The following is a 25,416-nucleotide window of genomic DNA, read 5'->3' as shown; positions in this document are numbered from 1 at the left end:
AGAGAGAGGGAAGCAGGCTCCCCGCTGAGCAGAGGGCCCGATGTGGGACTTGATCCCAGGACCCTGGGATCATGACCTGAGCCGAAGGCAGCGGCCTAACCCACTGAGCCACCCAGGTGCCCCTGAAACATGTATTTTTATCCTTTTTTTAAATTATTTATTAAAGTTCACTTAAGATTAAGGTCTGTGGGCAGGGTAGGCTTCACATGAAGGTTACCTGTATGCGACTTTACAGAGCCTCATATTCAAAAGGACCCCACTCTTAGTTTTATGCTCTGCTGACACCATTCCAGAATTATTAATCATTTTTTAACAAAGGGATATATAATTTTAAATCGTACTGAACTCTGAAAATTACATAGACAGCCCTGTCTTTATATAAGAGAGCAAAAGATGCAGGGCTGGGCAAGACCAATCTAAAAAGGACCTTTGAATCTGTGCTAAATCTGAGTGAAGGAGCGAGACTTTTGCACCTTTTATTGACTAGTCACTGGAAACTGGCTGCCCTGGAAAGGGGGCACAGCTTTGTATAAGAAGCTGTCTTCAGCAGAAAGTAAGCTCTGGACAGAGATACTAATGTGGCCAAGTCAGCCATCAAGATTTCCAGCCACTACACCAAGAGTGCTTCAGCCTTGGAAGGAAATCAAGGCAGGAAGCAATGAAAACCACTATAGTGTTTGAGGAGAAGATGGGGGATATAATGCACAAGGTCATGACCTTTTATAGGCGTACAGAGACTTAATCATTATAGAAGAAAAGCCAATAATGTATGCTAATTAAATGGGTAGAACTGGATATGGCAGTTTGTGGGGTTTTTTTGTTTGTTTGTTTGTTTTCTGATTGCTTCACTGTACTCAATAAAATACCATGCTAGGTAATCAACTGAGAATAGGGTAATGAGTCAGAGCTGGAGTTTAAGAGAGATAGCAGCAAGAAATATAAGAAAAGCTAAATTAGTCCTGAAAGTCCAGTATTATTCTAACAGAATTTCTATAAACAGGATAAGAATTATTGGGTGGATGTTTTGTGGTATGAAGTAAAGAAAACAATAAAAAAAAAAATCTAAGAAGGAAGTTTACCTGAGCTTAAGAAATTAAGCTTAAGAAATTAATGATGAAAAAAAAACTCCTCTAGACAAATGTTTATAAAATTTCTGTGCTCTAAGAATAAGATATAATCATAAAACCATGGAAGAAGAAAGAAAAGAGATTACCTACAAAGAGACTATGAACAGATGGCATGCACCTTCTAATTAGCATCATGAAACTCTAAAAAATGTCAGACAAGTGCTTCAGATACCTCTAGGGACATTTTTAGAACATAGAATTGCATATTCAAAATACTTTTCATCAGTGAAAGAAAATAAATACACTTTCAAATATTCAATTACTAAGATCTTTTTTCTCCCATGAAGTTTGCCATGAAAGTTGCTTGAGAAAACCCTGCAATAAATGGAGAAGTCTCAGAATGAGGAAGTCCTGAGGCTCAGGAAACAGAGACTGTAAACCCAAAGAACATCTCAGAATGGTATAGCTAAAAGAAGCCTGTGGAACAAGTGTACTATTTTGGAGTAGTAGTCCAAGGAATTCTAGAAGAAATATTCCTTGAGAGCAGCACTGATTGGTATTATTAGAAGCCTGAATAGTTATGAATAATGTGTAAATTCACTATTCTTCAATTAGTAAGGGGGAAAGAGAAAAAAATTCCAAAGGAAAAGTAAAAAAAAAATTATCTACAAGAAATATAGATTTCAAATATGAAGTAAATTATTTTAGGACACAATTTGAGCAGCTGAGGGTCAAATAAAACCATGTGACTTTGATGATATGGACAATTTTCACTGAGAGGCACAGATACATTGATTTTAATATCCAGTTAAAGCAGAGGAGGAAATGTAATCATACAACATTTGATTTTACAGAAATAAATAAATAAATAAATAAAGTGATAAAATAAATGACATAGTCTCAAATTCTGTTTCAAGATTTACAGTTTTTAGAACCAAGGTATGACAAAAAATAAAACATAAGTAGAATTACCAGTGAGAGTATCCACATGCTGCTCCTTGATAATGTAAAAGTCATGGTGTAGCTGCCAGTCACAAAACCGAAGGAGACGTGAAAGAAGGGACTGAAGTATGAATATTTCTCTAGTGGTGGGTCAGAAGGCAGATAAAGGAAATGAAAGAACAAAAATAAGGTAACAAGTAATGGCATGGATGGCAAATTGAATATGGAGATACAGGGAAGATGGTAAGTTAAAAAGGGTTTAACTCTTATCTAGAATTGGAAAAATCAATGAATAAAGGTGGCAATAGTTTCTTCAGAGTTGTCACAGCAACAGGAAGCAGAAATCCATTCTGAATAATTATAATTGGAGGAAAGAAGGTGAGAAGGTCAGCTCTTCTGTGTGGAAGACAATTATAATATTTGTGCATATTGTTACAAAATGTTTTTTTTTTTGTTTTTTTTTTTTTTTAATTTAAGAAGCAGAGCAGAATTGCTGAACCATATGTTAAATTCATGGTTAGCTGTTCAAGAAGCTGACAAACTACTTTTCAAAGTTTGGTACCATTTTACATTCCCACACAATGTAAGAGTGTTTCCCTTTCTTCCCATTGTTCCCAACATTTGCTTTTGCTCATCTGTGATTGTAGCCATAGCAGGTGGGGAGTAGACTATCACTGTGATTTTAACGTGCATTTTCCTTATGACTAATGATATTAAGCATGTTCTCATATGCATATTGGCCATTTGAAAAATTTTCCTTAGTGATATACCTGTATAGATGTTCTGTCAAATGTTTCATAGAGATATTTTTTATTACAGAGTTGTAAGATTTCCATATATATTAACATAAGTTCTCCAACAAATATACAATCTTCAAATATTTACACACAATCAGATGCTTGGGCCTTCATTTTTTTTAATAGTATCTTTTGAAGTACAAAGGTTTTAATTTCAAGGCAGTACAATTTATCTTTTGTTTTTCTTTTTTTCCTGGATTGGACTCTGGTGTTGTATTTAAGAACTCTTTGCTATCCATGGTCACAAAGATTTTATCTTAAGTTTTTCTTCTAGAAGTTGTATAGTTTGGAATTTTATATTTAATTCTATGATCCATTTTGAATTACTTTTTTGTTAAGTGAGATAAAGATCTAAGCTTACTTCTTTGCATACAGGTATCCAATTTTTTCAGCATCATTTGTAAAACAACAGCAGCAACAAAAAACACCTATCCTTTCTTCACCAGATTGTCTTGGCACTGTTGTTAAAAGTAAGTGTAAGGATTCTTTCCAATTGTCAATTTTATTCCATTGACTACATGCCTATCCTTATAGAAACACTACATTATGTTGTTACTGTAGCTTCATAGGAAATTTTGAAATTGGGTAATATAGATCCCTCAATTTTGATCATATTTTCAGAATAATTTGGGGTATCATAAGTTATTGGAATTATTATATACATTTTAGGATGAGCTTGACTTTTTTTGCAAAAACTCTGTTGAATTTTCATAGAGAACACGTTGAACCTATAGATCAATTTAAGAATTGCCATCTGGATATAATGAGGTTTCCAATCCATGAAGGTGATTTCTTATGTAACCTTGCTTTATTAGTTTTAGTAGAGGTGTGTGTGTGTGTGTGTGTGTGCACACGCGCATGTGCATGCACGCACGTGTATGTGTGCGTGTGTGTTTGTGTGTTCCTTTGGAATTTAATTACAACCAGATTATGTCACGGGCAAATAAAGCTTTATCTTTCCTCTCTAAACTAGATAACTGGAAGTCTTTATTTATTTGGCCTAAAATTTCCAGTATAATTTTAATTAATCATATTTCACTCTATCATTTGAGCTATCATGAGAACACATCCTGCTCTATTAAATCTCCTGTCATATTTGGAGACTGTGAATATTTCATCATATGTAGAGCTGATGATGCCACTGTTAAAATGATAATAATCTGCCTTGGTCCAGAAATGAGATGTTAAATTCAAGATAATATATCTATATCTTTATGTATCTTCATATATAGATAGATAGATATTAATGTCTTAACAATTACATGTCATCCCAAACTCAGAGTATATCTGAGATATTCTATTTATAAATTTAAAATTAATATAGAAACTTCCTTGTAATTATGTATTAATTTCCATCTTTATTTTTATGTAATAGCAGAAAGGGAGAGTCCAGGAGTGCTTAACAAAGTACTAAGCATGTCATTATTTGAACAGAGCTTCTTGTCTAGCCTCATGTCCCCTGTAGAGTCATTGCCTCCATATAAATTCTTTATCCAATCACAGAGATTTTATCTTAAGTCTTCTTCTTGAAGTTGTATAGTTTTGGATCTTATATTAAATACTATAATCCATTTTGAATTACTTTTTTGTAGGTAAGGTATCATTTAGTAAAATTTTCAACCATACAGTTTTCCATGTTAGTACATTTCAAGAACTTTATTATCATTGAATATTAAATATTACTTCTACATGTGATAAATATAATTTCTACATGTGATTTTATATGGATTTTATATCTGTAAATACTAGAATATTTCAGCTATTCTCTTAACCAAATGCATTAAGGTTATTTCCAAATTATAAATGCTATTATAAGCAATGTAAATTACGTAACAATACATTCTTATATAGGTCTCTTTTGCACATAAACACTTCTATTTTCAGAGTTTGTATATATATATATTTTTGTTTTGTTTTGTTTTACGATTCTTTATTTATTTATTTTTAAATTTTTAATAAACATATAATGAGTTTTTATCCCAGGGGTACAGGTCGATGACTCGCCAAGTTTACACATTTCACAGCACTCATCATAGCACATACCCTCCCCAATGTCTATATCCCCACCACCCTCTCCCGTCCCCACTCACCCCAGCAACCTTCAGTCTGTTTTTTGAGATTGAGTCTTTTATGGTTTCTCTCCCTCCCAATCCCATCTTTTTTCAGTTTTTCTTTTCCTACCCCCCAACCCCCCCCATGTTGCATCTCCACTTCCTCATATCAAGGAGATCATATGATAGTTGTCTTTCTCCGAATGACTCACTTCGCTAAGCACAATACCCTCTAGTTCCATCCACATCGTCACAAATGGCAAGATTTCATTTCTTTTGATGGCTGCATAGTATTCCATTGTGTGTATATATACAACATATTCTTTTTCTATTCATCTGTTGATGGACATCTAGGTTCTTTCCACAGTTTGGCTATTGTGGACATTGCTGCTATATACATTCGGGTGCACGTCCCCCTTCAGAGCACCATGTTTGTATCTTTAGGATATATACCCAGCAGTGCAATCGCTGGGTCATAGGGCAGCTCTATTTTCAGTTTTTTGAGGAAACTCCACACTGTTTTCCAGAGAGGCTGCACCAGCTTGCATTCCCACCATCAGTGTTGGAGGATTCCCCTTTCTCAACATCCTCACCAGCATCTGTCATTTCCTGACTTGTTAATTTTAGCCATTCGGACTGGTGTGAGGTGGTATCTCATTGTGGTTTTGGTTTATATTTCCCTGATGCTGAGAGATGTGGAGCATTTTTTCATGTGTCTGTTGGCCATCTGGATGTCTTCTCTGCAGAAGTCTGTTCATGTCCTCTGCCCATTTCTTGATTGGATTATTTCTGCTTTGGGTGTTGAATTTGCTAAGCTCTTTATAGATTTTGGATATTAGCCCTTTATCTGATATGTCGTTTGCAAATATCTTCTCCCATTCTGTCAGTTGTCTTTTGGTTTTGTTAACTGTTTCCTTTGCTGTGCCAAAGCTTTTGATCTTGATGAAATGCCAATAGTTCATTTTTGCCCTTTCTTCCATTGCCTTTGGCAATGTTCCTAGGAAGATGTTGCTGGGGCTGAGGTCAAAGAGGTTGCTGCCTGTGTTCTCCTCAAGGATTTTGAGATTCCTTTCTCACCTTGAGGTCCTTCATCCATTTTGACTCTATTTTTGTGTATGGTGTAAGGAAGTGGTCCAATTTCATTTTTCTTCATGGGGATGTCCAATTTTCCCAGCACCATTTGTTGAAGAGGCTGTTTTTTTTTCCCATTGGACATTCTTTCCTGCTTTGTCAAAGATTAGTTGACCATAGAGTTGAGGGTCTATTTCTGAGCTCTCTGTTCTGCTGCATTGATCTACCACAACTGAACCAGGAAGAAATAGAAAACTTGAACAGACCCATAACCAGTAAGGAGATTGAAACAGTCATCAAAAATCTCCAAACAAACAAAAGCGCAGGGCCAGACGGTTTCCCAGGGGAATTCAACCAAACATTTAAAGAAGAATTAATTCTTTTTCTCCTGAAACTGTTTCAAAAAATAGAAATGGAAGGAAAACTTCCAAACTAACTTTATGAGGCCAGCATCACCTTGATCCCAAAACCAGACAAGGATTCCACCAAAAAAGAGAATTACTGGGGGTGCCTGGGTGGCTCATTTGGTTAAAGCTTCTGCCTTCAGCTCAGGTCATGATCTCAGGGTCCTGGGATCAAGCCCCAGCATCAGGCTCTCTGCTCAGTGGGGAGCCTGCTTCCTCCTCTCTCTCTGCCTGCTTCTCTGCCTAATTGTGATCTCTGTCTGCCAAATAAATAAATAAAATCTTTAAAAAATAAAAAAAAAATTAATTTTTTTTTTTAATGAGAGAATTACAGACTAATCTCCTTGATGAGCACAGATGTGAAAATTCTCACCAAAATACTAGCCAATAGGATCCAACAGTACATTAAAAGGATTATTCACCACGACCAAGTGGGATTTATTCCAGGGCTGCAAGGTTGGTTCAACATCCATAAATCAATCAATGTGATACAATACATTAATAAAAGAAAGAACAAAAAACATACGATACTCTCAATATATGCTGAAAAAGCATTTGACAAAGTACAGCATCCCTTCCTGATCAAAACTCTTCAAAGTGTAGGGATAAAGGGCACATACCTCAATATTATCAAAGCCATCTCTGAAAAACCCACTGCAAATATCATTCTCAATGGAGAAAAACTGAAAGCTTTTCCACTAAGGTCAGGAACACGGCAGGGATGTCCATTATCACTACTGCTATTCAACATAGTACTAGAGGTCCTAGCCTCAGCAATCAGACAACAAAAAGAAATTAAAGGCATCCAAATAGGCAAAGAAGTCAAACTATCACTCTTTGCAGATGATATGATACTATATGTGGAAAACCCAAAAGCCTCCACTCCAAAACTGCTAGAACTTGTACAGGAATTCAGTAAAGTGTTAGGATATAAAATCAATGCACAAAAATCAGCTGCATTTCTTTACACCAACAACAAGGCTGAAGAAAGAGAAATTAAGGAGTCAGTCCCATTTGCAGTTGCACCCAAAACCGTAAGATACCTAGGAATAAGCCTAACCAAAGAGGCAAAGAATCTACACTCAGAAAACTATAAAGTACTCATGAAAGAAATTGAGGAAGACACAAAGAAATGTAAAAATGTTCCATGCTCATGGATGGAAGAACAAAAACTGTGAAAATGTTTATTCTACCTAATCCATTTTTTCAAAGAAATAGAACAAATAATCTTAAAATTTATATGGAACCAGAAAAGACCTTGAATAGCCAAAGGAATATTGAAAAAGAAAGCCAAAGTTGGTGCCATCACAATTCCAGACTTCAAGCTCTATTACAAAGCTGTCATCATCAAGACAGTATGGTACTGGCACCAAAACAGACACAGAGTGTATATATATTATAAAGGTGTTACCAGAATGACTCATATACACTTTGTAAACCTTCTTTAAAACTTTATTTAGATATATGCCACATTTAAACTTCAGAAAGTGTGTGTGCATGTGTGTACCTGTGTGTGTTTAAAACTTTAGAAAGAAATCTGAAAATATATCCACCAAAATCATAAATGTGATTGTGTCTGGGTAAATAAGCAGGGAGTTCTATTAAGGATGGTAATCAAAGGAATTTTAACCTTGTCCAATGTACATTTACAGGCCTACATACAAATTCATCCTTGTGAAAATAGTTTAAAAAAATAAAAAAGATAAGAAGTAAAAAATATGTCTTTAAGCATCTATCCTCTTAAAGGAAAACAAAAAACTGTGTGTAACAAAAAATTTCTGGTGCTACACTTGTCTGGAGCATATGAGATTTGCTAGCTTTAAAAGAAAGGGAACTGACCAATCATGACTAAATGTGGCCACCAGAAATATTCATTAATTTTCCTGTTCCTGAGAGTATTTCTCATCACTGCACCAATTTTCTTAAGTGTTTAGGAAGCTGGTCATAACACTGACCTGTATGTAACTGTTGGTGTGTTACTAGACCACTTTTTTGTGGGTGATGAGTTTAATATCCATGAAGCCCTCATTACATGGCACTGATTTAAAGGCACGACATTGGGGCCCCTGGGTGGCTCAGTAGATTAAGCCGCTGCCTTTGGCTCAGGTCATGATCTCAGGGTCCTGGGATCGAGCCCCGCATCGGGCTCTCTGCTCAGCAGGGAGCCTGCTTCCCCCTCTGTCTCTGCCTGCCTCTCTGCCTACTTGTGATCTCTCTCTCTGTCAAATAAAATAAATAAAATCTTAAAAAAAAATAAAATAAAATAAAGGCACGACATTGGCAATAAAAGATGATGTAGAACCAAACTGAGATACAAAGCAGTGCATATCCTTAACCTCAATGTAAATGATGAGAATTTCATTAAGGCAACTGCCTAGTCTTTTCAGATAGTTGAATACAAATGTGAACATTATAAAGAAATGCATATTAATATCGTTATAAAAGAATGTATAGTTCGATAACTGGAGTTATTAGGCTATTTATTTCAAGGAACACTATGCATCTAGGAAATGAGAATTTTGTCCTCAACTGTTGTCTTTCTGGACCAGTGCTTGGCTACAGATTACTGCCAATTACACATGTAATGGAGTACATTTGCAGTTATTACAGGATTAAGATTTGTCATTACAAGTTGCAAATGACCAATTTCCCTTCACAATTGTGTAGTAATTATTGTCAAAACGGAACATCAGTACAACCACTTAAACACACTATATATATATATATTTTCCTTTTCACAGAAAACAAATGATCTTTAAAATCAGCTATTACCATGGCTAATGAACACTCCGTCACAACATAAAGATCCCCTAAATTTCCCTCTGGACCAATCTCATTAAGTCTGAAGCATAATATAATTTAAATATCTGAGTTATGATCCACCAGCATTGCCTTCTACATGGATGGCCTGTCAGAAAACAGTAAAGGGCAGAGAATCAATTCTTTAATTTCACCATCTCTCTCACTCTGTACTCTCTGTATTTACTAAGTTATCAAATGCTCTCCATTCTGTTCTGCTTGCCCATCCTCCCCCCCATCCCCGCTTTTAGTATCACTCATGCCTTCATTTCTCTTGAGGGCAAAAAGGTTCCTATGGTGTTTTCTTATGCTTAAGTGTTCCCTTATCCAGTTACAAACGCACTACCTTAGAGAAAATAATTTAAAACATAAAAACTTCCAACTTAAACTTTTTTCATTAGTGTTTTCCATATAATTTGTGAATAGTATTGTCAAGCTAGAGTCACAAGTTGAGATATCTGTTGATTCACTCAATTAATATTTATTAAGTACCCTTCCTGGCTAATTTTCTTTCTCTATTTAATCCATGGTTTACTGTTGTGTTTACATATTACACTTAATAGGTGGCCTTCTTAAAACAAAACACGTTTATTCAGAGGTAAGATTTGAATTTGATCTAGTCTTGATTGCCCCACTGTGAACTTCAGAATCTTCATTTCAGAGACCTGGAATCTTCACCAATCAGTATGTCTATGGCCATGCATATTTTATGGCTATATGTCACTGCACAGACACATTTAAACGTTTGGAGTGCAACTCTAGTTCAATCATGACAAAGTTGTTTGCTCTAATTTCCTTTGACTGCTTGGGTGATGCCATCCTCATTCTCCTGTGGCAGGCCCTAATTCTGCCACAATAATGGGTGAGAAGTCAGGAAAGGACAATTGGTCTTAATGGTCTTTCAGCCTCTTGAATTACTTTCTTTTGTAATAAACTTAAAAGAAATTAAAAACAGTTACAGATTTATAGAGTTGTTGTATACACAGTACAGAATATGCTCATATACTACACATCTAGGATCCTCAATTATATATTAGCATCTTATGTTAGGAGACTAAATGTAATTAGGATGCTTGTGTTAGTATTATTTGTGGTCTTTCAAATATTATGGATACATGTCCCTCATTAGACATCTATTTTATAATATATTCTCTCAGTTTATGGCTTGTATTTTTATTCTCTTAATGGTGTATTCTACAGAGCAGAATTTAAAATTTTAATAAAATGCAGCTTATGGCCATCTCCTTCATGGATTATGCTGTTGGAATTAAAATCAAACTTGAAGGAATATAGGCTTTTTTCCTATTTTTTAGAGAATTTTCATAATAGTACATTTTATGTCTAGGTCTATGATCCATTTTGAGTTAATATTTGTGAAAGATGTGAGGTCTGTGCCAATATTTTTTTCTCATACAGATGTCTGCTTATTTCAGCACCATTTAGTAAGAAATGACATCTTAACAGTAGTGAGTCTTCCAATCAATGAACTAGAATATCTCTTAATTTATTTAGATCTTCTTTGATAATTTTTCTTCAGTATTTACCGATTTTCATATGCAGACCCTAACATATCTTGTGAGGTTAATACCTATTTCATTTTTCAGGCTGCTACTTTAAATGATATATTTTCTTTCAAATTCTAATGAGTTGTTGCCAGTATATAGGAAAGCAGTTGATTTTGTACATTAACTCTGTATTATGTAATGTCTTTATTATTTCCAGAACTTTCACTTTTATTGTTGCTTATTCTTTTGGATTTTCTGGATAAGAAATTATGTCATCTGCAAACAGAGATAAGTTTATTTTTTCTTTTCTAATCTGTAAACTTTCATTCCCCCCCTCCTTTTTTTGGTCCTATTGTACCAGCTAAGAATTCCAGTAGGATGTTGGTAGGAGTGATGAGATTGGACATACTTGAATTGCTTCTGATCTAAAGGGAAATTGTCTATCTCTCACAATTACCTGTGAAGTCAACTATAGTTTTGTTTTGCTTTTAAGTTGTTTTTAAACAAATTGAGGAAGTTTCCTTTCTTTCCTAGTTTGAAGAGAATTTCGGTCATGAATGGATGTTAGGTGTTCATTGATATTATCAGTAGATTCTTCTTTAATCTGTGTGTGTGGCTGATTATACTGATTAATTTCTGAATGTTGAATCAGCCTTGTAGAGTTAGAATAAAATCCCTCTTGTTCATTTTGTATACTTCTGTTTGTAAATTTTTAAATCAATATGCTAATATTTTGTTGAGGATCTTTGAGTTTATGTTCATGAGAGATGTTCCACAGTGTTTCAGGTTAGTAATGTCTTTTGGGAACATTGAAGTTTGAAGTCTTAGAAGAGGTGGCTCACATGGTCTATTAGGAAGTTCTTTCTGCTTTTGTTTTGTGTAGAATTGATATAATTTCTTTCTTCAGTGAACTCTCCAGTGATATTGTATGGACCAGTTGATTAGTTTTTTGAAAGTTCTTTTTAAGTTAATTATTGATTAAACCTTTTTTTTTTTGATTAAACCTCTTTAATAAATACAGGGCTATCGACGTAACCTATTCATCCTTGTATGAAATTTTGGTAGTTTGTGTCCTTCAAGGAACTGTTCCATTTCATCTAAATTATTTGTGGGCATAGAATTATTCCTTACATTTCTTTATTATCTTTTTTTATTCCTGCTCATGAGATTAAGAGTGATGACTGTTCATTCTTTTCTGATATTGACAGTTGTGTCTTTGTTGGATAGCTTGACTAGAATGTTATCAGTTTTACTGATCTTTTCAAACAGCTTTTGGTTTTGTTGATTTTCTCTTATCGTTTTCCTGTTTTCAGTTTTATTAATGTCAGCTTTAAGTTTTATTATTTCTTTTCTTCTACTTGTTTTTAGCTTAAGTTTCTCTTCTGTCTTTAATTTCTTGTCATGGAAGCAAAATGGTTTAGCTTTGTGTCATAGAATTTAGTGATTTCAGATCTGTCTCATTTCTAATATATGCATTTAACATTATAAATTCCCCAGCACTGTCTTCCTGCCTTTGCTATCTCATATAGTGTTGTACCTTGCATTTAAAATTAGTTCAAAATATTTTAAATTTCTTTTCAGACATTTTCTTTGGCCCATGTGCTATTTTGCAACATGTTGTTTAATTACCAAATACTTTGAAATTTTCCAGCTGTCTTTCTGTTGACTTCTAGATAATTCTGTTTTCTGAGAATGCATTTTGAACAATTTTTACTTCTTCAAATTTGTTAAGGTGTTATGACCAAAAGTAGTTCTATCTTGGTAAATATTCTCTCCATGTTTGGAAGTAAATTTTATTTTGCTGTTGTTAGACAATATGCTCTATAGATTTTAATCAGATCAAGTTGGTTGATAAGGCTCTTCAAGTCAACTATATCCTTACTAATGTATGCCTGCTTGATCTACCAATTACGGGAGGTACTGAATTCTCCAAGTATAACAGCATGTTTATCTATTTTCCCTGTAGTTTTATCAGTTTCTTGTCTCCTGTATTGTGATCCTCTGTTATTAGGTGCATACAGATCTAACATTGGTATCACTTTTTGGAGTACTGACAACATAATCATTATATAGTAAGCTTTTCAATGTACTGGTAATTTTCCTTGCTCTAAAGTCAGCTTTTTCTGAAATTACTCCAGCTGGTGTTAACATGTTGACTCTTTCTCCATTCCTTTACTTTTAACAAAATGAGAGGAATGCCCTCCCCTCACAGCTCTGGGACAGGGTTCTGATGAAGTTTTCCCTCCTGGAAGGCAGGCTTTTGTGGAGTAGGTTCTGGTCTTGTAGTAGAAAGATTATTCCTCCCCTGACCTGTCAGAATCACCAGAGTATCTTTCTTGGCTCTTAAACATGAGCTCCTAATGGGGTTCCTGGAGATAAAACCCATGAAAGTGCAGGATACTTCCTGATTGCAGCCCCTGAAATGTCTATTTCTCCGGCTAGTCCACACGAAACTTGCAGCAACTTGTTAAAGATTCTATTTACATGTCTCTACAAATATATTGTTCCAGCAGCTTGTGCTCCAGGGAAGCAGATGTTGGTTATGACTCTCTGGATTTTCCTGTCTCCAGATTTTGATGTCAGATTTTGCCCTGCAAATTTAGTTATCTAATAGGTCTGTTTGTCCAAATTTTTTCTTGTTGTGAAGGTGGGCATGTCAACTGCCAAGATCTTTACATGTTGGAACTAAAACCGAAAGCTCAACCAATCCCTTTTTAAATGACTTAAACATTTTTACAGGTCTTCTATAAAGACACCCAATTTGTTAAGCACATGCTGGTGAGTTAGTAAGAATTAGGATAAAATATCTTCATAATGCTCTTCCAAATAAATTTTAAGCCATCATCCCTATACCCAATATAAATGATAAATAATATCATGGTTACTGCATATGCCCTGGAGTTTTTGAGCCTGCAATATTTTGGAGTCACTATGTGTAAAAGTTAATTTTATGTGTCAGCTTGACTGAGCTAAGGGGTGCGCAGAGAACTGGCAAGTATTATTTTGGGGTGTGTCTGTGAGCATGTTTCCAGAATAGACTAGCATTTGAATCAGTAGACTGAGTAAAGAAGATACACTTTCACGAATTTGGGTGAATACCATCCAATCCATTGGGGGCCTAAATAAACAAGAAAGTGAAAGAAGGCCAAATTCTACATCTTATTTAGCTGTGACATCCACCCATATTCTCCTGTCTTCAACATAGGAGCTCTGGCAGGACTTTAGCCTAGGACTGAACTATGTACCATTGTTCCTATTTCACCGGCTTCTAGATCTCAGCCTATATGATAGGATATAATGTATTAGTTACGTTTCTCTGGGGAACTGAAATCCATGCAATACACACAAAGCAGTCTGAATGACTGGAAGTAATTTTTACTATCTGTGGAGAAATTAATCTTTGTTGATATAATTTAATATTTTTTTGCATACCTTTTAAGAATTAGCTTATAAGCAGAGTTATGTGTATTTTTGGTAGAACACACTGCTTCTTTTTTGTTCTCTCTTTTCTTTTTTGTCCTAAACAAGAGTAACAGTATGCATTCATATATTGTGTAGTATTCAGAGTGATTTTACACATTATCACAGCATGGTGAAATCCCTAAATATTCAGTAAGTTGTATATTAAATTAGTGCACTGCAGTGTTTATAGATTATGGAGAACACCTATGTAGTCTACATTGTAATATTCAGTAGTACTCAGTTCAAACATAATCACTTAAAAATAACGTACAAAGAATCAAGTATGCTACTTTCCCCCAAAACTAACGGTAAATCTTAGCTAATATTCACTGGAAAATTCAGTTACAGAAATGATGCTAATAAGACCATCATAAAGCAAATTAATTCAAAATTGCTTTTGAAAAATGCATTTCATAATATAAATATTATCTGAATATACTTCAGCTTAAATCATATACTTTTTGTGGAAACCGAAGTTTTATAGAATGTAGTCATCTTGTTAACAATTAAAAAAAAACTGTTGTGTTTATAATTGGAAAGACAAGGGAAGATGTGTTCTTACCTGGGGTGTTCAGCAGAAAGACATCTCCTTGTGATTGACATTAATAGGAGTTCCACATGTGTATTTGGGAAAGAAAATCTCCCTAATTAGTGTTTTCCTCCCATACATTTCATTTCTCATAAGGTTTAGTTGATGAGCTGTATCAGCAATACAGTTTTAGAAATGTTTACCAAAGAAAGAATGAATCATGAAAACATTTCATCCTTTGCATTTAGCAAGAAATCTAATATAATTTCATGCATAATTAGAGTTTAAATGATGCCATTAAAACACATAGTACAAAAAGTAAACATATACATTTCCCATCCCAGAGTTCTAAGCCTTGGCATTTGAAATTATGCTCTTTTAAAGCTAGAAATTAAAATAAACAAATAAATAAATAATAAATATAGACAGAGACTTTTTAACTTTCCAACATCTATAGCTTCACAAAGCATCCTAAAATTAAGTGGCTATCATTATAAAGCATGGAATTATTTGAACTTATTCTATATAATCATTTTGCAAGATGTTTTCAAAGTTTTACAGATCCAATAAGTTTGAAATGCCTCATTTTTTTAAATTATAGGTTATTTTATTTATTGATGTTATTACTCTGTCTTAGGTGTATTTTTTAAGAAATGGAACTATAATGTTCTTATGTTTAATTGCTGTTTAAGTTGCTGTAAAGCTTCACATTCTACTTACTTGGAAATTATTGAATATATCTGTTCTGAGATAGTTACCTGATCCATCCTTTCTTCCTTTCTTTTCTCTCTTTCTTCTTCTATTTTCTTCTTTCTTTCTCTTCATTTTTTCTTTCTTCTTTCTTTCCCTTTCTCTCTCTCTCTCCCTTCTTTCCTTCCTTCCTGCCTGCCCGCCTTCTTCCTTCATATAAAACAATGGACATTATTAGAGAGAGCTGGGTACTGTAGCACTTATCAATTTCATCCCTCACTCCCTGCCCCTATTATTTGTCCCCTCCCAACTCTAGTTATCATTTTCCTCAAGATAATCTTTTAAAATAATGATGTATTTAATATAAGAGCTTTATATATAACATGCTTCTTTTAGGCAGCATGATGACTCCTCAAACATATCCACATCTTAATCCTAGGATCTGTGAATCCATTATATTACATGGCAAAGGAAATTAAAGTTGGAAATGGAATTCAGGTTGCTAATCAGCAGACATGAAAATAAGGGAATTATCCTTGATTATCTAGGTGGACTCAATGTAAACATGAGTCCTCGAAAGTCAGAGGGAGACAGCAGCACCATCAGAAATGTTACATAAAATAGACCCAATTAGCAGTTCCTGTCTCTGAAAGGGCAGAAGTCATGAGCCAAGGGATCTGTACAGTCCCTTGAAACTGGAAAAATAAATAAATGGGTTTTTTTTCTCCCTAGGACCTCTGGAAGGAACCTAGACTTGCCAATGCTTTGACTGGAGTCCTGTGAGATCCATTTAGGACTTTTGGTACTTAGAAATATAAAAAGGTAAGTCTGTTATTTTTAGTCATCAAGTTTGGCAATATTTTACAGTAGCAATGAAAAACTAATATAATAACCAAAATATAATTAACAATTCACTTGGGCATGCTGACAATAAAATGAACTTATAAAGTCCTTCTCCTTCTCTTACTCTTCTCATTATTTTAGTTACATCTTCCGACACCTGATTTCAATTTTTAAGATTGTCTGTCTCCATTCCACACATATATTCAATTTTTTAAAATTCATTTATTATTTTTTTTAAGAGAAAGAGTATGTGTGAGCAGGGGGAGGGGCAGTGGAATGACACGGGGTAGTGGGGAGAGAATCCTAAGCACACTGCCCCCTAAACATGGAGCCTGATGGGAGCTCAGTCTCACAACCCTGAGATCATAACCTAAACCAAAATCAAGAATCAGACATTTAACCAACCGAGTGACCCAGACACCCCAGTTATGTATCTTTTAAAAATCCTTTTAGTTTGTCTGGTTTTGCATTGCCATGTGCATTCTTGACAGTCTGATTCTCACTTTCCTGCTTCTAGACAGAAGCAATGGTTTCCTGAAACATCCCCATGGCTTCTTTCCTTTGCACTAAAATGTGCTTCATATTTTCAACAGAAATATAGGGAGCTTAAGTGAGGATTTGATCTTTAACATAGCTCTTCTCACAAACATATTTCCTAATTCATAATATACTGCCTTTAAATCTAATGAAATTATAGTGATGATGATAATGGTTAACTCTTGTTTGGATGCAACACTGAATAAATAATAGGTACCAGTCTAAATGTTTTACTTTTATCATCTCATTTTTGTTCTCAGATACCCTACTAATTACTTAATTTTCTATATGATGAATGAAGACATTAAAGTTCATAAAAGTGAAAAAATTAACCAAAGGTCATCCATCTAGGTAACTGCATAACTATTGTATGAAATTAGAGACATATAAATCTAAAACAATTACATTAAACCTAAAATATTATAGAGAGCTCCAATGATGAGCTAGCCCCCAAATCATGCAAGCAGTTCCCTTTTCCTCACTCTCGCATAGCCACGCAATGGAATTATGGACATTGTGTATGTATAAAAATATACATACGCAATGGAATTATGGACATTGTGTATGTATAAAAATATACATACGCAATGGAATTATGGACATTGTGTATGTATATTTTTTATTTTATGTGCCAGCTTATCAGCTTGGCTAGGTTATGGTGCACAGCTGTTTGGGCAAACAACAGTCTAGATGGTATGGATTAGCGTTTAAATTAATAGAGTTTGAATCAAGCAGATGACTGTGTGGTATGGGTAGGCTTCATCCAATCAGTTGTAGGCTTTAAGAGAAAAGTATAAGGTCCCTTAAAGAGGAAAGAATTCTGCTTTCAGACTGACTTTGGACTTTGGACTGCAACATTAACTCAAAGAATTTCCAGCCCCTACCATTCTGCTCTGAAAATTTCAGACTTGCCAGCCCCCATGATCATGTGAGCCACCTTCTGAAAATAAGTCTACTTACCTACCTACTTATCATCTTTCTATATTAGTCTAGATTCTCCAGAGAAATGAAATAATAGGATGTATAGATATGAATATTGATACAGATAGAGATAATGATACAGATATTAGCAAGAAACTCCAGAAGAGCAGTCAGATTATGACTTCTAACATAACTTAACAACATCCTAGACACCCAGAATATATAATTACAAGGAAAGCAGAATGGAGGCAGAGGAAAAGAGGAACACTATCAAGAAATACGAGACAATTGCCATTTCAAGTATAATTATCCAGGTTATTTTATCCAATACTTCTGAGTATTTGACATTCTAGGATAAACTCAGAGAATAGTTGTATCTATTAGAAATAGCTTGGCTACAAGTGACACAAAAGCAAAAAACTGTGGCTTAAAAAGTATCTGTACACTTCTGTCATCTAACAACTAGTCTGGGATTAAACTTAAGTGCTAACTTAGAGAGTCAAGGAGCTCTCAAAACCTTAACCCATTTTTGTCATTCTTCTCAACCATTTGTGGTGCATTGGCTTTCTGAACTCCTGCTTATAGCTCTCTAGTCACAAAATGACTACCCCAGCTCTAGAAACACAGTCCAAAATCTAGACAAAAAGAACAACAGAAAGGTCAGTACCTAGTATTACCTGTTCATTTTTATAAAAATAGACACAGACATTCAAGAAGGTCTGCAGAAGATTTCTTCTTGAATTTTATTGGCCGGAATATCAAATGAAGTCCCAGTACTGACAAAGGTAGATTAATTTGCATTGTACCAACCTTCCCTCAGATCAAGAATATTATAAATCAAGTCCCGCTCTTTGAAGGTTTTGATCAAATAAAATTTCTTACTGCAAATGGATTTAGCCCTCGAGGGAAAGGAAACACAATATACATACTAAAGTGCTCAAATCAGGGAGCAGCTTGAAATGAAGTGGAAACGCACTAACTTATTGTCCTAGGGAGGCACGATCTGGAGTTCAAGCTGACCAAGACTGCCAGGAAACTGAGAGCAGATACATTACAGTGGAGAGGACTTCCAAGTTTTTCCATAAATACTCAATTTCCTGTATGACATTAAATTATACAAACACAGGTAAGACCACAAGGGACCCCGTTTAAATAAAAATTTGGAAGACAAGTTGATGAGCATCTATTTAAGCTGCTGCCCGCAGTTTGTAGTTGTACTTGGAGGGGTTAAATTAAAAGAACTAAAATTTAAAACCCATTGATGAAAACAGAATGGTCACGTCACAGCGATAACAATCATCTCCTAGTCCACTTTCTTGAAGTATTAGTTTCTAACCTTCCACAGAAAACAGAGCCAGCTTCCTGGGTTTAAGACCAGGGTAATCATATATGACCACATGCTCAGAGGGAACATGCTTTTGGAAATAAATGCTCTCGTGTTTCCATCATGAAAGTTTTTTTAATATTTTATTTATTTATTTGAGAGAGAGAGAGAGAGAATGAGAAAGTGAGCATGAAAAGGTAGAGATCAGAGGGAGAAGCAGGCTCCTCACTGAGCAGGGAGCCCGATGTGGGATTTGATCCCAGTACTCCAGGATCATGACCTGAGCAGAAGGCAGTTGCTTAACCAGCTGAGCCACCCAGGTTCCCTCCAGCCCATCATAAAATTCTTGATAAACTTATCTTGGAGCATGGTTAACACATGGTATCCCTCCTAGCACCTCCCTGACTTTCTGGAATGTATTACAGAATATTTGCTGCTGTTGCCCTTGGCACCCAGGTCCCACCCAGTCTCCCCGTTCCCAGTTACTGCTGCCCAAGGCCATCCCCAGCAGAAGTCTGTGTTAGGAGGGGTGCAGTCAGGAAAGCATGTTCCCTATTGTCTCAGGTTAGAGCATAGCAGCAGCTGTCTAGCACCATGATATATTAAGCGGGACATGTGGCAGGATCAAATCTACCTCCCATTTCTAATCTAGGTATCAAACATGTCCCAGTTAGACATTACAAACTTTTGGCTAGTCACCCATTAAGCAAGAGTTGGAACAGAAAACTTACAGAAGGTCCCATACTAGGCTTTGCTGCCTCATCCTTACTGGTCATGTGATGTCAGTCCAGTTCAGTGGTTGTGCACACAGGTGTGAATCCATCAGCCAGATGATGGAACCCTGATGCCTGCAAGGATCCGTACTCTATTGGTGATTATCTCCATGCTGCATAACACAACATTAAATTGCCAGAAATCACTGTGACAGTTTAAGAGAGAGCCTGTGGAAGGAAAAAAAAAAATTGGGAAAAAAAAAACTTTCATATTTTAGTACCCTTAACATCAATTTCTCCCTGCTATCTGAACTAAAGGAACCACATATTCATTTTGCACTGAGCCCTACAAATGATATATCTGGCCCCAAATTAAAAGGATCTCTTAAATATCACCAGTACCTCACACTTTTTGTCAAACCCAAGGGGAAATCATTTGTCCTCATTTAACTCAGTTCCATGGAAGGATTTGACATGGCTGACTGATCCGCTCTCATTTTTGAAAATCCTTCCAGGTTCCTCCTGGTTGTGTCCTGGTTGTGTGAAATCCACTCTGGCAGTTCCTCCTCTGCATAATTGCTTAAAGTGGCACTGACCTGAGCTTTAGTTTTAAGCCTTCTTTTTTTTCTGTAGACAGGATCTTCCAGGTTGAGCTCATTGACACTCACACTATCAAATACCATCTGTATGTTGATTGATTCTCTGATTTATACATTCAAATTTGACCATTCCATTGAGGTGCTGATTTGACCTTTCTGCATGAATGTCTTATAAGCATCTCAAACTTGTAATGTCCACAAAGTTCCCTTCTCTCAACCTCAGACCTTCTCCACTGCTTATACTACTGAGAATTGTTACAAAGTTATGAGTTGAGAAATTTGATTGAATTGGTTCTTAAAATATAGTAATGGGAATCTAGGATTATTTGTGATGAACTCTTAAAATTAGTATGGAATAGGAAGTTAGGTGCACTTTTCTACTTCAAAATCCCTCAAAACCATGGGTGAGTAGGCTTCTAATAGCACGTCTACTACTGAGTATACAAAAGATAATCAAATTTAGTTAACCATTATTTACAGAAATGATGTATATAACGGAGCTGATGAATTTATTAAAAATGTTTAAAGTCTATAATTTTTGAAAACTGTGAGCAATATTCAAAATGAATATACTTCAAAATATGAAAGACAAACATAATTACATTTAAGTCTTGAAAATCACACTGAATTGTTAAACATTATGTAAAAGTAATTGAACTTATTTTAATTAATTAATTTTATATTATTTAAGAGAGAGAGAGAGATTGAGTGGGAAGGGGCAGAGAAAAAGGAAGAGAGAGAATTTTATGCAGGCTCCATTCCCAGTACAGAGCCCAAGGTGGGGCTCAAACCTACCATCCTGAGATCATGACCTCAGCTGAAATTGAGTCAGATGCTTATCTGTCAAGCCACCTAAGTGCCTTAAACTTATTTTAAATTAATCACTGGTGAGTCTACTTTTTTTCTTTTATAAAAAATTTGAGTCAGAATCATGTGTTGGTTGAGAACAAATCAAGAATGTCCAAAGCAAATAAATTTTATGCATTTTATGGGAATTAACTAAACATGCAATTATGTCAACAATAATTTTTTGATTAAACTACTGCTCATGAATTTGCCAAGTCATTATGAATCATTAAATTTTCAATCACTTGTGAGAATCTGTAGTCACTAGCATATTTTTTTTTTCATTTTCTAACTTTTTACACTGATTGTCATTTAAGGACATTCTATAAATTTATTACCCATAACAAGACAAAAAATGAGGCTATGTCTATGAAAGAAATATGTAATTGAATCTAAATTAGATCATTTGTTTATCTTACAAATAACACACAAACCTAGTATTTTCAGCATAAAACATTTTGATCAAGAACCAACAAAACATGCTTGATAATACTTTTATTGTTTTGGTAATTTGCTTTTAGCTATGACTTTGCAATAATAAAAACAGTAATCATTTTGCCCAATGACTTAAAAACTCACAGATAGTAGGTTAAGTCAAATTGAGAAAGGCCATTTCTTACTCAATTTTTTTTTTGTTTTACTCAAGTAAATAAAAATAAAATATTGAGTAAGTTTTACTCAAACTTACTCAATATTTCTGGAAATAAGACATAAAACTGTACAATAAAATGAGTACTACCTTGCAAATCAATAATACCTTGAATTTCAGGTCAATGGTCTCTTCTATGAAATTCAAAATCTATTTAGAGACTCACTATCTATGAAAAATATTTGCATGTCTCACTATCACTGGATAAATAAATGTCTTCTGAGATAACTAATTGCATGGATAATTTGAAAAAACTAAAATGATAGTAATATTTAAAAATTTAGCTGATACTTTCAAATTTTAGCATCTACTTTAATTTTATGTTATCCAGTACATTCCTTCAACACATATAATACACATTTATTACTTACACTTATTCCATCTCAACTTGAGCTCATGGGAGACAATGGCAGTCGGTACACTCTTTTCTGAAACCAAAAGCATACATTCAAGGAAGTCTAATGTAAATGAGAATTTAAAATGTCTGGCAATGGGACAGCTGGATGGCTCATTTAAATAAGAGACAGACTCTTGATTTCTGTTTGGGTCATGATCTTGGGATAGTGGGATTGAATCCCACATTCAGCAGGGAGTCTACTTGAGATTATCTCCCTCTGCCCCATTCCCCTACTCCCATCTCTCTAAAAATAAATAAACAAATCTTAAAAAAAAAAAAAAAAAAAAGCCTGGCAATGATCTCAAGAACAATGATACTTTTAGAGCTGCTATATATTATTTATTATTTTAAAAACACTAAGAGCATAATTATCCATAGTAGATAATTTTGATTGGATGTCTCAATGTGCTTTGACTATCCCATAATTTTTAATGACTATTGAACACTACATTTCCCTCTTTAACCAGAATTTCAGATATGAATTAAATGCTGCTAATTAGAAGCAGTCTTGAGATATTTGGAAGGCAGAAGTGGGGTATTTGTATCTCCTGTGTTGCAGCCAAATTCTTAGATCTAGAAGTTTCCTACGGCAGCATCCTAATGTCATGTCCATTCCCTAGTTCCTTGAATCAAGAGATGGTTGCAATTGTTCCAGCATTTTAATGTGACTATCTAATTTCTGGCCAGTGACGTTGGAAGTCCATAATCTAGTCTTATAAATATGACAGGTTTTCTCACTATGGCTTAGCTCCAGTGACAGTCTGAAAGCAAGTTGTTCCCCTAGAGGATTAGTTGTGAAGTGGTCACTCAAAAGGCCTAGATTAGAGTGCTTCAAATAATTCCTTAAGTACCCAAGTCCTGTATTAAAATAGCTAGAGTAGTTTCTGTTTATTTTAATGAATTATACTAATTGAATAATAAAATGAGAATGAACGAACTGGCTAAAAACATCTTATCATACATAATTGATTGACCAAGGGAACAAGTCACTTCAGTCCATGCTGAGAATGCAAAAGCTGGCATGTACATGGGAAAATGTCAGTGCTACTTCATAACAATTAGGTATATAAAAAGCCTAGGAAAGAGTATTTCTGAAATTAGGGGATATATATATGATGCCTACCTAGGTTACTGTATAGATAACAACCATCAGCCTTACCAAAATAAGAATGATAATGGTTAAAATCTGGAACATAATTCTATATTATGGGCAAAAAATAATGAAATAAATGAATTTAGGAATTTAAATCTAGAGTAAATTCTCCTGAAGTTCCAGGATGCAAGGAGAAATTACATGTCATGGAACACCCATAGCCAAGATCACCTCTCAGAGCAGACACCAACCTATAATCAATCATCTCTGTTAAAAATGTTTCTCTGACAAGATGGGATTGGGAGGGAGACAAACCATAAGTGACTCTTAATCTCACAAAACAAACTGAGGGTTGCCGGGGGGAGGGGGGTTGGGAGAAGGGGGTGGGATTATGGACATTGGGGAGGGTATGTGCTTTGGTGAGTGCTGTGAAGTGTGTAAACCTGGTGATTCACAGACCTGTACCCCTGGGGATAAAAATATATGTTTATAAAAAATAAAAAATTAAAAAAAAAAAAAAGAAAAAAAAATGTTTCTCTGAATTTGGGGCACCTGGGTGGCTAAGTGGGCTAAGACCCTGCTTTTGGCTCAGGACCCAGAGATCAAGCCCCCCATTGGCATGGGCATGCTCGTCAGAGAGCCTGCTTCCCCCTCTCTCTCTGCCTACTTGTGATCTCTCTCTCTGTTGAATAAATAGATAAAATAATTTTTTAAAAATGTTTCTCTGAATTTGAAAGAGAGGAAAATTTTATATTTTTAGAGACATTAAAGGAGAGATTCCAATTTATAAGTAATTCTGCAACACACAACCTTAATTTGGAAGTATTACTTTTAAATCTCAGTTGGGGGTGCCTGGGTGGGTTAATCCCCCTGCTCAGCAGGGAGTCTGTTTCTCCTTCCCCATTGCTTGGTCTCTCTCTTTCTCTTTCTCTCTCTCAAATAAATAAATAAATCTTTAAAAATAAATAAAAATTAAAAATCTCAGTGAACACATATAGAATATATGGAATTCAATGCAAGAAAGACCAACAGGAATAAAAGTCCATGAGTTGATAACCATATTACATTGAAGGAAGGAAGGAAGATTGTTAAAGTAGTCAAGCCTTTGACTATAGGGAGAAATCTACATACTGACTTCCATCAGAATGAAACAAACTGAGGGTTTTGGAAGGGAGGAGAGTGGAGGGATGGATGAGTCTGGTGATGGGTATTAAGAAGGGCACATATTGCCTGGAGTCCTGGGTGTGGTGCATAAACAATGAATCTTGGAATGCTGAAAAAATAAAATTAAATTTAAAAAAAAAGAATGCTGCCCATCAGCATATATCTATCTGTACTGATCATTGGCATGCTGTAAGGTGTCATGGAAGTGCTGCTGCACGAATTACAGCTCATTGATATCATGACTGTCCACCAGGAGGTCAGTAGAGCTGACTGAACAAAAATAAAGCAATGGCTAGGTTGCAATGTGCTCATGATGATAGTATGTTGATACTTCTTTTCAACTGTTAGCTTGTATGTTATGATTGATGACTGACAGGGCATGTACAGTAACTTTTTTGAATGTTCTCCAAATGGATTAAAAACTGATGCTGATGTATGGGTAGACCTCAAACAAGAAATGCTGGGAGATTAATAGGTATAAGTGTAAATGGCTGGAAGAGTAAAGGGGGCTGCTTTAGGAGGAGAGGAAGCATGTCAACTAGAAAGGAAATCTAATATCAGAACAGCTGCAAACATAAATGGAAAGAAATTTATCAGAGTGAAAACTAACCCAAGTGAGATCATTCTTAGGAATGATCAGTATTAGTTAATGGGCTGTGACATTTATGTGGAACTGTGCGTGCCCACATGTGGAATGTTGTCAGTGACTCTCTTAGACTTGCCAGGAAGTCTGAGCCAATTTTCACATAAGCATCATAATGTATATTGTTTCTCCTGATGTGATTCATCTGAATTACCTAAAGAGAGAGGACTCCACATAAAATGACTTTCTAAGAAAAGAGGATGTGGGAGGGAGGTCAGGGCAAAATAAAGCAAATCTGGGGGGAGGAGTCAAGATGGCGGAGAAGTAGCAGGCTGAGACTACTTCAGCTAGCCAGAGATCAGCTAGATAGCTTATCTAAAGATTGCAAACACCTGAAAATCCATCGGCAGATCGAAGAGAAGAAGAACAG

General features: G+C 35.2%; 1 long non-coding RNA gene across 1 annotated transcript in view; it reads right to left on the bottom strand.

Annotated features, from left to right (window-relative positions):
- Window positions 1–15,474: 15,474 nt before the first annotated feature.
- The window catches only part of LOC106005243, a 68,580-nt gene continuing 58,638 nt past the window's right edge, over window positions 15,475–25,416 (bottom strand). The window contains exons 3-4 of the long non-coding RNA XR_001178474.2: window positions 19,674–19,883; window positions 15,475–15,527 (exon numbers count right to left, since the gene is read on the bottom strand). This is a non-coding gene — a long non-coding RNA (uncharacterized LOC106005243). The remainder of the gene's footprint in view (window positions 15,528–19,673; window positions 19,884–25,416) is intronic.

Source organism: Mustela putorius, unplaced genomic scaffold (genome assembly GCF_011764305.1).
Source record: "Mustela putorius furo isolate JIRA1106 unplaced genomic scaffold, ASM1176430v1.1 tig00003974_pilon_pilon_pilon, whole genome shotgun sequence".
In the NCBI taxonomy this organism is placed as follows: domain Eukaryota; kingdom Metazoa; phylum Chordata; class Mammalia; order Carnivora; family Mustelidae; genus Mustela; species Mustela putorius.
This window is presented reverse-complemented; position numbering and strand designations above follow the sequence as displayed.